Source organism: Poeciliopsis prolifica, unplaced genomic scaffold, assembly GCF_027474105.1.
Source record: "Poeciliopsis prolifica strain line A6 unplaced genomic scaffold, Auburn_PproV2 SCAFFOLD005, whole genome shotgun sequence".
NCBI classification, from domain to species: Eukaryota; Metazoa; Chordata; class Actinopteri; order Cyprinodontiformes; family Poeciliidae; genus Poeciliopsis; species Poeciliopsis prolifica.
In genome coordinates this window covers 12020497-12029965 of record NW_026562380.1, presented here as the reverse complement: position 1 = coordinate 12029965, position 9469 = coordinate 12020497, and positions in this window count along the sequence as shown.

Genomic DNA, 9469 nt, shown 5'->3' with positions numbered 1-9469 from the left:
TTCCAGTTGGGAAATGTTCCTAAATTAAAGGAGAACTCATAGGATTCGCATGTTTTCGCATGAATATCAGTTCCACTGCCTTCACAGACCATAAAGCTATCTTGGAGAGAACAAAGGAACCCTCTCAAGTGTTATAAGACAATTGTGATTAAGTTGTCTCTTTTTTTTTTCCAATGGAAAAGCAACAAAGGTTGAAAATAGTGGGGGAAAAAAAAAACAAGTTTCAAGATCCAGTTTCAATAAAGCTTTCCTGTGCAAATTATGCTAAAAAAAACATTCTCCTTTCCAGCACAGTCTGGGCTTTCTCTTCTTGACTCGGATTGTCTCTGGTAGATTTTTGACCGGGCCAATCAGCAAACAGAGGGAAAAGTTATGAATGATATGTCGATTTTCTGCGCTGGTTCGGAATTGTAGTCCTATAGCCTATAGCTTTAGCAATGGCAGCAAAGGAAGTGAACTAGAAAAGTATTTCTAACATCGATAAGTGAAAAGCTGTGCAATTTTTCACATAGTTACTTGATCTAATGTTTATTGCTTATTTCATAGTTGGTGACTGTATGATGTTTTTCTGCAAGCATTTTGAACTGCCTTGTTGCTGAAATATTCTATGCAAATAAACGTGACTTGACTAAAAGACAGGAAGGTGAAGAACTGCATCCTATCTTTTGGAATTGGAAGATGAAATTTGGCCACATACGTACGGCTTGTCAGCATTGACGGGAAAAATAGCTGTGAATTTTTTAAACATTTCAATATCGTGACACCATCAGAGATTTCTGGTAGCAGACGAAAGAGAATGCAAGTCATACGGCTGAGAAAGCGAACTCAACTGTGGCGCTGGGCACGAATACATTTTGCAAAAAAAGAAAAAAAAATCTAGAATTGCTATTACAGCATGAGGAAGTATAGAATATGCAACACACACTGAGATGATGAGTTCACTTGTCGGCTGTACCGTGACAAGGCCATGAAGAGGCAAAACCACGGCTTTAACCACAGCCAATGCGCTCCACCTATAGGCTCGAGGTCAAACAGAGACTAAAGGCAGAGTAATTGTTCCTCTGAGACGGAGAGGAGGGGAAAAAACAGAGGAAAAAAATGAATACAATTATTTTGTTATCATGAAGAAGCTTCTGGAAGAGACCCGCGTTGCAAAGCAACCTTTGGGGTTGACGAAAAGATCCTCTCTTTGACAAAAAAAAAAACAAACAAAGGAACTCCTGCTGCTGTTTGCATGCTGAAGTTTAGTAATGCTGTTTCCTTGAGCGATTTAATCAACCTCAGTCACACTGCTGTCCGTCTATTTCTGCTAAGTAGCTCAAAACCACATTACCTGAGAAAAACAAGCACAGTAACAGTTTTTTTTGTACACATTGTTTCACATCAACAAAACTGTCACAAGTTGCACTCACTGCAACATCTCCTCTGATGCATTTGTCAATTTGGAATTTCATGTACGTTGCGAAAGAGTTCTTCCTGCACTCCTGTTCACTTGAGGTTGAGCCTCTTTGAATCTGATTTCAGCTTTTCAAGCACAAAACTAAAGCTGCCAGCCCTACAGGCAGTTATTGTAATCACTGGATGCTATTATGGAACGCTACCTTTTGAAGGAGGATCTGGTACGCAGAAAAATACATATATTTATGTGATTTTGAAACGTCTTGTGCGCCTTGTGAGCTGTACCCAATGTGCCAGAAAGTAGGACTGGAAGAATAGACCTGACGCGTCTTCTCAAAGAGAACAGGAAGAGAGTCATGCTGCTCTTCAACTACAGGAAATAACCTTGCTGTTGATGACGCAGGTCTTATGGGCAATCTCTGCAAGTTCACCAGATCCGAGGCGTGCTGCTCACTCTCTAAGCGCACCAGTAGTGATTGTATGCAACATGTTGCATACAGTATCTCTGTGTGGCATACTGTGCATTAGATTTATGGAGTGTGCTCTGCTCCGCATCCTCGAGCACGACTGCTGTATCTCCCTGTCTTTCCGTCGTCCCTGGGCACGGGCTTACACACTTGTACATAAACAAGATGAAAAGACGTAAATCTGTAAAAGCTGCCACTTGATGATAAGTCTTTGCAGGGAGATTTCCCCCAGCAACACGTCCAGCGGTCTGCCTAATTAGAGCCCAGAGCATATGTGGGCAGCGGAGCCTGCGTCTGCACATTGAAAGAGCGGCAGGGGGGATTTGGCCACAAGCATTCACTCGCTCGGCTGTCTGGTGGGAAGACAATGGTGAAGAGTGTAGATTGGGGTGTCTTGTTTCCAGAGGAAAAAGAAGAATAATGCCAGCTAAAACCCCTCAGAGCTGGATTTATCAGGACTGTTGTTGGACGCATCCGGTCTGGGCCCAATCAGAACAGAACAGAACAACAGCATGAGGAGACTGAGCTGAGCCCGCAGGCAAGGCCTAATCGATGCAAACCCTGCATGACCTATATTCTACCTGTCCTCTGTGTCCTCAAGCAACGCTGATCCAACTCATTTTATCCTTTGTATTAAACAGAATATGAAAGGACGTCCGCAGATTCCCCTAGAAACAATCGCTCTCTTATTTCCATGGCCAGCTGCCGTTTCTGTAAGCTTGATGCCGCCGCCTAAACTTTAAAATGTGGAATGCAATCAACAAAGTTATCAGCGCTTTGAAATGACAAAAGTCCTTCTGCAGTATTATTATCAGCGACAAATAGTCAGCTCTCATATGAAATTTGATGTAAGGTGAAAAACGAAAAAGAAATTGAATTAGAAAGGTTGCAGCTATGATAGTAAGGAAACTTGGTTGAGAGAAATTTGCTTTCTACTGGAGATATTCTGACCATCTGCCAAGTTTTCAGCAAAAATTCTCTAGAAAAATGCCATTGGTGCTAAAATGTATTTATTTGTTTTGCTAAATTGGATACCTTTTTTTTATTTCTGTAGCACTGAACCAAATAAATAGAATTTTTTTTATTATTGCACATTGTGGGAAAGAAAGTACATGAAGATCAAGTTCCTCTGCAAAATTGCCTGTTATGTTTAGAAAAAGCACATCCCTTGAGTTTAGTCTGTATGATTCATGGGTGAGAATTTAGTGATTTATTGCATAGCTTGTCACAGTACAGTATAGTATAGCATAATATAATACAGGGTAGCTTATTATGGAGTAGTGTAGTATAGCATAGCACACCATACTAGAGAAGAACAGATTATAGGAATGTCCACAATCATCCCAACATACTGGCCACACATCTCATTTCACTCTTACTTACATTAAATAATCCATTTTCTGAGACAATAGTGATGCTTAACATAAAAGTTTTCTTATTCACCCACACAGGAAATTGTGTATGTGTAAAGACACACACATGCACAAACACACACACACACAGTAAGTCTTTTTATCCTCACAAGGACTTTGTATTGACTTCCACCTAATATTCATTCCTTTCTATAGTCTATAGCCTAAACCTTAACCATTATCCAAGCATCACTTCTTATGTGGTTCAGGCTTTGTTGGGTCCCATAAGGAGCAGCACGTCCTCACAAAGAAGTATTTGCAAGAAAAATGGTCCCTACAAGGTGCTAAATGGTAAAACACGCACACACACACGCACATAGAAACTACCCACACGGCATGAACAAAGCTATCACCTCCCACCCACAAGCCTGGAAAATATTAACCTTTTCATCTCTGTTCACTTTTCTGTCTAACTTCGTGCCCTATGCTCACATGCTCTTAACCTGCACACTGAGCCGGTGTGTTAGCACAATGATCTGTGGCTGCAAACCAGAGAAAGACACAGAGACACATCCAGGCAGCTGCAGATATCTCAGAGGAACTTCAGAGAATTCAGGGAGTGGGGAGTCATTTTGTTAAAGAGAACCAAACTGCAGGAAATGAGAGTCATTGGCCCTCCCTTGTGACTGGATTAACAATCTGTGCCTGAAATCAGTTGGAGGAAGAAAGAAAGAAAACAGAGAAAGTTTGCTGGAGAAGGAAATGTTTGAGTTGTCTATAAATAGAATAGGCCCGTGTTTGAAATGATACTGAAAGGCGTGCAGTCATTTATTATTCAGTTCATATTGCTCCATGTTTATCACATAGAAGAGAAGAGATTTGACAGGCCTGCTTTTTAAAAAAACACAAATTCCTATTCTGACATCAGCAGACTAAAAACTGAAGACAGTGTGTGTGGTGTCATGCCCCTTTGTTTCTGCAAGCTTTAAACTCAACTGCTCAGTCCGCAAAGAAATCCACCCTTAGACATAATGCCAATCAGCTTTTATTGCCCTGTGCAATTACAGATTATCTGTAAGTGTTTTGACTGCAGTCGGACAAAAGCGATGCGCGACTGCTGCTCGATTTGTGTGTGTGTGTGTGTGTGTGGAGCTTTTCGCTGAAGACTTTTCTCGCCGCCTTCAGAGGCCGAGGTTAAAGAGAAAAGCGTTAAAGAAAACAAACAGTATATGGAGAGCAACGAGTGAAGACGAAGCCCCCCTTTTCTTTCGTGCATTGACAAGATGCATGGGGCCTCATTCATAATTCAGACGCATCGCAGTGATATGAGAGAGGGGGACGCATCTGTCTGCATTACGCCAGTGTTGCCTCTGCGTTGCATCACCCTCCCGGGAGGATCAGATTTTTTTTTCCTTTTTTTTTGAGAGAGAGAGTTTAATACGCTCCCTATCAGTTGCGCCCTGGTTGTGGTCTAATTTCAGCCTCAGATAAGAGCCTTTATTTGTCACCCAGCTCCTTCGGCCAGTCACGTAGCCCAGGAGTGCCTCTGTGGCCTGACATCCTGAAAGAAGCTCTGAGTGGCCGGGCTGCCGGGTCGTCTTTACCCTACGCTGCTGGAAAGTGTTCAGTATCTCAAATAAGAACAGTAGGAACCCTTGGTGCTAACTCAACCCCCTCCTCTCAACACACATATATAGCTGTCTCTCCACACAAAGAGAGGCGCATGTGCCTTATTATACACAGACACACACAGCTGGTAGCTGGTCCGTCTGACCCAGTTTATTTCTGTAGGCTGCTCCAATGGAAGGAGCAGGCATGGTTTCTGGATCTGATTTGCATTTATGCCCCGTCACTGGCAGATGGCACCAGAGGTTGAGAGCAGGGCTTTTAAAGAGTTTTTTTTTTTTTTATGTAGCCTAATTCTGCAGGTTCTCATGAAGACAAATACCAGACAGAGACAGACAGCGGAACCTCATTTTGCTTCACCACAATCTGAAAGTGCACTACATGCCCACACACATCACAGTACAGGTTGTGATGTACATATGGTAGGCTTGCATGCATGCAGCGGGGTGGAGAGCACGGTGTTCTGAACTGCAGCGTTTGGTTCACACCCTCTGCTTTTGCTCTATTCATGCTAATAGGAAGGAAGTGATGAATCACGCTCACTTATTTGTGGTAGTGGTGAGTGTTCAAGTGCACATAGGTCCTCTTTCTTGTCTCTGTTTTACATTCACATGCACATACTTTCTCTCTCTCTCTTTCTCTCCCTCCTGCGCCCTTTCTCTCTCTCGAAATCACAGAGGAAACGAACAGACATAAAACCTCAGCAATTTGTCACTTTCCTCCTCATGCACCCGTCTTGTCATGGCTGAAGTCCTTCAGAAAGGTGATCTGGGGTTTATGTGGCACATGAAGGGTTCATTTGTGACAATACCTGCACATGAGTCATCACTTATGTCATTTGGTCCTTTAAAAGTGAACAAATCTGGACCTATTTTGAATGCTTGACTTCTGTTCTTTTTTATTATTCTCATCATTAGCATTAAAGTTCACATAACATCACAAGTAGCTGCTATGGTGTTTGGTGCATGATTAGGCTTCTTCATGTGTTTCATCGGGATTTTCTTATATATGACATATGATGACATGTATCATATCACGATATATCATAATATATATCTGGGCATGTGTGCACGCCCAAGCCATCGGCCTTTTATATGTCGACAGGAAACACCAGGGCGTGCGCTCACTCTCTTTCTTGTTGTCTTTCACACACCACACGTTCACCAACGTAACCGTCATTTGAGGGTGTGGGGACATTTTCCATGCGGTTCAAGTGGTTAAGGCTTGCAACTGTACAATAAAAGATGTAGAAATTACCCAGTCGGGCTTTGCATGAAAACACAAAGGGCCTTCGTGCAGAGGGGGAGAAACCACTTATTCCGAGCCCCCAAACATCTTACTGGCACGAACAAAAGGCATTTTTCACTCTTTGTCACACTTAGATCTTTCAGATCAACAGACAAATTGGTACATCAGTCAAAGATAAGCAGTAATTACAAAGAGTAGGTTTAAAATGTGAAAATATAGCCACCTTCTTTGTGAAACTTCTCACTAAAATGTACTTAACGGAACCATGAATTGTGCTTTTGATTTTAGAGACTCCTAAAGGAGAATCCTTAGTCATCAGGGTCATGAACTCGAGATCCAGCACGGCAGCAAGCCCATCTCTGAGCAATAGGAAAGCGACTGGCCTAGTCAAAGTTTGGACGAATTGGATCAATGCAATATTCAGAGTGAAAGAAAAAAAAAATCCAGTGTGGTTGAATGAAAACAATTCAGCAAGAGTCAGGGTCAAAATTCCTCCACTGGGATATCAGTGACTCATTAGTGTCAGCGAAGGAGAAAGATAAAATAAGCTCTTCTAAACTTATTTATCTTGTCTCTGTCTCACATTAAAATTCATTTGATAATCTAAAATATTTAAGTGCGACAAAAAACCATCAGCTGCCCCTGGCCCCCCAATCTCCCATATCACAACCAGAAGAAATCTGTAAGATAGAAAGTACTTTTCCTTCCCAGCGCTGTAATAATTGGAAGTCTCTCAGTTCAAATACAACGGTGTAGTTCAGACAGAATGCGGCTCTGTTTCTTCTGCCGTCATAATTTTTACTCGACACTGACATCTCCTTTCTGACTCATCCCCTCAGCTCTCTAGAGCATCGTGGTGAAGCCCCTTTAAAAAGTCGCTCCACTTACTTTACCTTTTCCCAGTTCTGAATTTTGCCTCCTCCAATCACACCAGATGCCACGCCTCTCTTCCACCAAAGGTTTAGTCTTTGTTTAACGTGGATCCAATTTGCATAATTCATTTGTCACATTAAAAATGAATGCGTGACTTCTTTTTCTGAAAGAAAAATATTGTAAATTATACAGAGCCATTGAGTCTTGGGAGATGGAGTCCTTCATATGTGCAGGGAACACCAGACTGCAGCAGAGCTGAGCCCTGCAAACCTACGTTATGGCCCCTGACTGTTTTTATAAGTGATAGAGAAAACTAGCAATTAACTCCCTGGGAGGCACCGCGTTTGGAAAATCTACTTGTCTCCTTACAGATTTCTACCTTTTTGCTTCTTTGTCACATTTAAATGTTTCAAAACACAAAAGGGGAAGAAAAAAAATTACAAAAGAAAACCAAAGTAAATGCAAGAAACGGTTTTCAAATGATTTGTGTTTATTAAGTGAATAAAAGCCATCGAAGAAAAAAATGGAATTGCTCCCTAAGTCAAATAATTGGCTGTTCATCCATGGCAACATTAACTTGCGATAAACTGTTTGCAATTATAGCTAGAGAAGAAATATATATTGTCCATCACTGTGAGAGAGTTTTGATCCACTCATCTTAGCTTTTGTTTTTTAGCCACACTAAAATAAACGTGTGGCTAAAGCCTTTTAATTTTTCCTCAAATGTCTTGGAGATTAAGATGTTTTCAGGCAACTCTAAGACTTTTAGGTGTGTGCTTCTTAAAAAAAAACCAGGAGGGGTTTTTGCCCTGGAAATCTGGCATAGATGCCATTTTGCCTGGTCATTCTCTCTTCGTTGAACAATTAGCAAACTGGTTTCCCTTTCAATAAATAAAACTTATTTCAGGGACAAATACTGTACTTATCCAGGTTTTATTTGTTTGATATTTAAATTTGTTGGATCTTAGTGAAGCAAAAGAGGGATATTTTTCTTTTCATTGCACTGAAACTGCGTGTGCGATGCTTTGATTTCAGATAAACGATACAAACGAGGCGAGCCACCCACCTCTGCTCCTCTTAAGCTTCACGTTCCCCTTATTTTTGGACGGCTGTTTTGAATCGCGGCAGACAGTGCCGTTTTCACTCCAGGTGTCAAAGAGGGGCAATTTTTACCACAAAACCTGTTAGCTACGCAGCAGACCCCGTTCATCTCCTTTAATAACCCGAGGTGGATGCAAGTGAAACTGACATAAGCCTGTGTGTCTATCTGTTATTGTCTGTGTGTTTTTAGACGCAGGGGCGTAAAGCCAACGTTCATGCCATGGATGTGAATCAGGCGCGCACGCGTGCGTGTCCTCAGCTGACGGCTGCCATCGGTGTTTGTTTGGGGTGAAGTACGCTGTCTCCGAGGGTGTTAGCGGGGGTCATCTAAACCGGATCTCCAGCAGAATCACTTGAGAGGCAAGAGCCATAATCTGTGGCTGGCTTTGTGCTCTCAGATTAAAGTGATGTTTTGAACCTTTCTCACGGGCCACAATATGCTTTCGCCTCCCCTCCCTGCCACTCAGTTGGCATACGTGACAGTAAATCCACAAGGCCGGGTTCACGGAAAGGACACCTTCGTCGCAATTTAAGAAACGGGGAGCTTTAGCCCATTATCTGAGACGACACACGCATGTTCTATTCATCAATTAATTTGCCATCAGCGTGGTGTAGCTGCAGCGTATCTTCTCCAACTGTTTGAGGGGAAACAGCTGCTAATCCTAATCCCCCCTCACTCTCGCCTACCTCCCCCCTTTGGGATTCTGTCAAATCAGAGGACCTTTAAAAAGCTCTGGCTGGCTGGTTTCAGGGCTGGTTGAGTAGCTTGCTGACTGGCAGGCTCTAAATGAGAGGATGGACCACGCTTACCCACTGCCGTGACTGACATCCACTAGGCCTCCAGAAAGTATGTCGCTTGTTTGTACAAGTATGCACATACGCACACCAGGAATTTCCACTGCCTCTCCAAAACCGCAGTCCGGTATTTTGGAGGAAAAAAAAAAAAGAAGAGAAAAAAAAAGGCTTCAATAATAAACATTAGTAGATGAAAAGTTTACAGGTATGTCAGAGAGTTTAAATAAATGCATGCCGTTCTCTGAAGCAGACTTGAGGAAAACAAAAACAAAAAAATCTGTTTGTGTGATGTTTGTTGTTGGAGACGTTTGGAGAAAAAAAACAAAACAACTATTAATAGCTCAGAAACTATGATATAATTTACAGATTTCCTACCCGACATTATGAGAGAGGTCTCTTGTTAGCGTCACTTTGCATAAACGCCAAGTTAGCTACCTCAAGAAAAAAGGTGATGGAGAATGGAGAGCTGTTTTTTTTTATTCCTGTTGATCAAATTCCACCTTTCATTAGTATTTTGACGAGCTGCCTTACAGTTTTCTTCTGTCCGCGTTTAGACACACGTCTTAAAATCGGACAAAAACATCAAACATAAAACCAAAATATCATTTT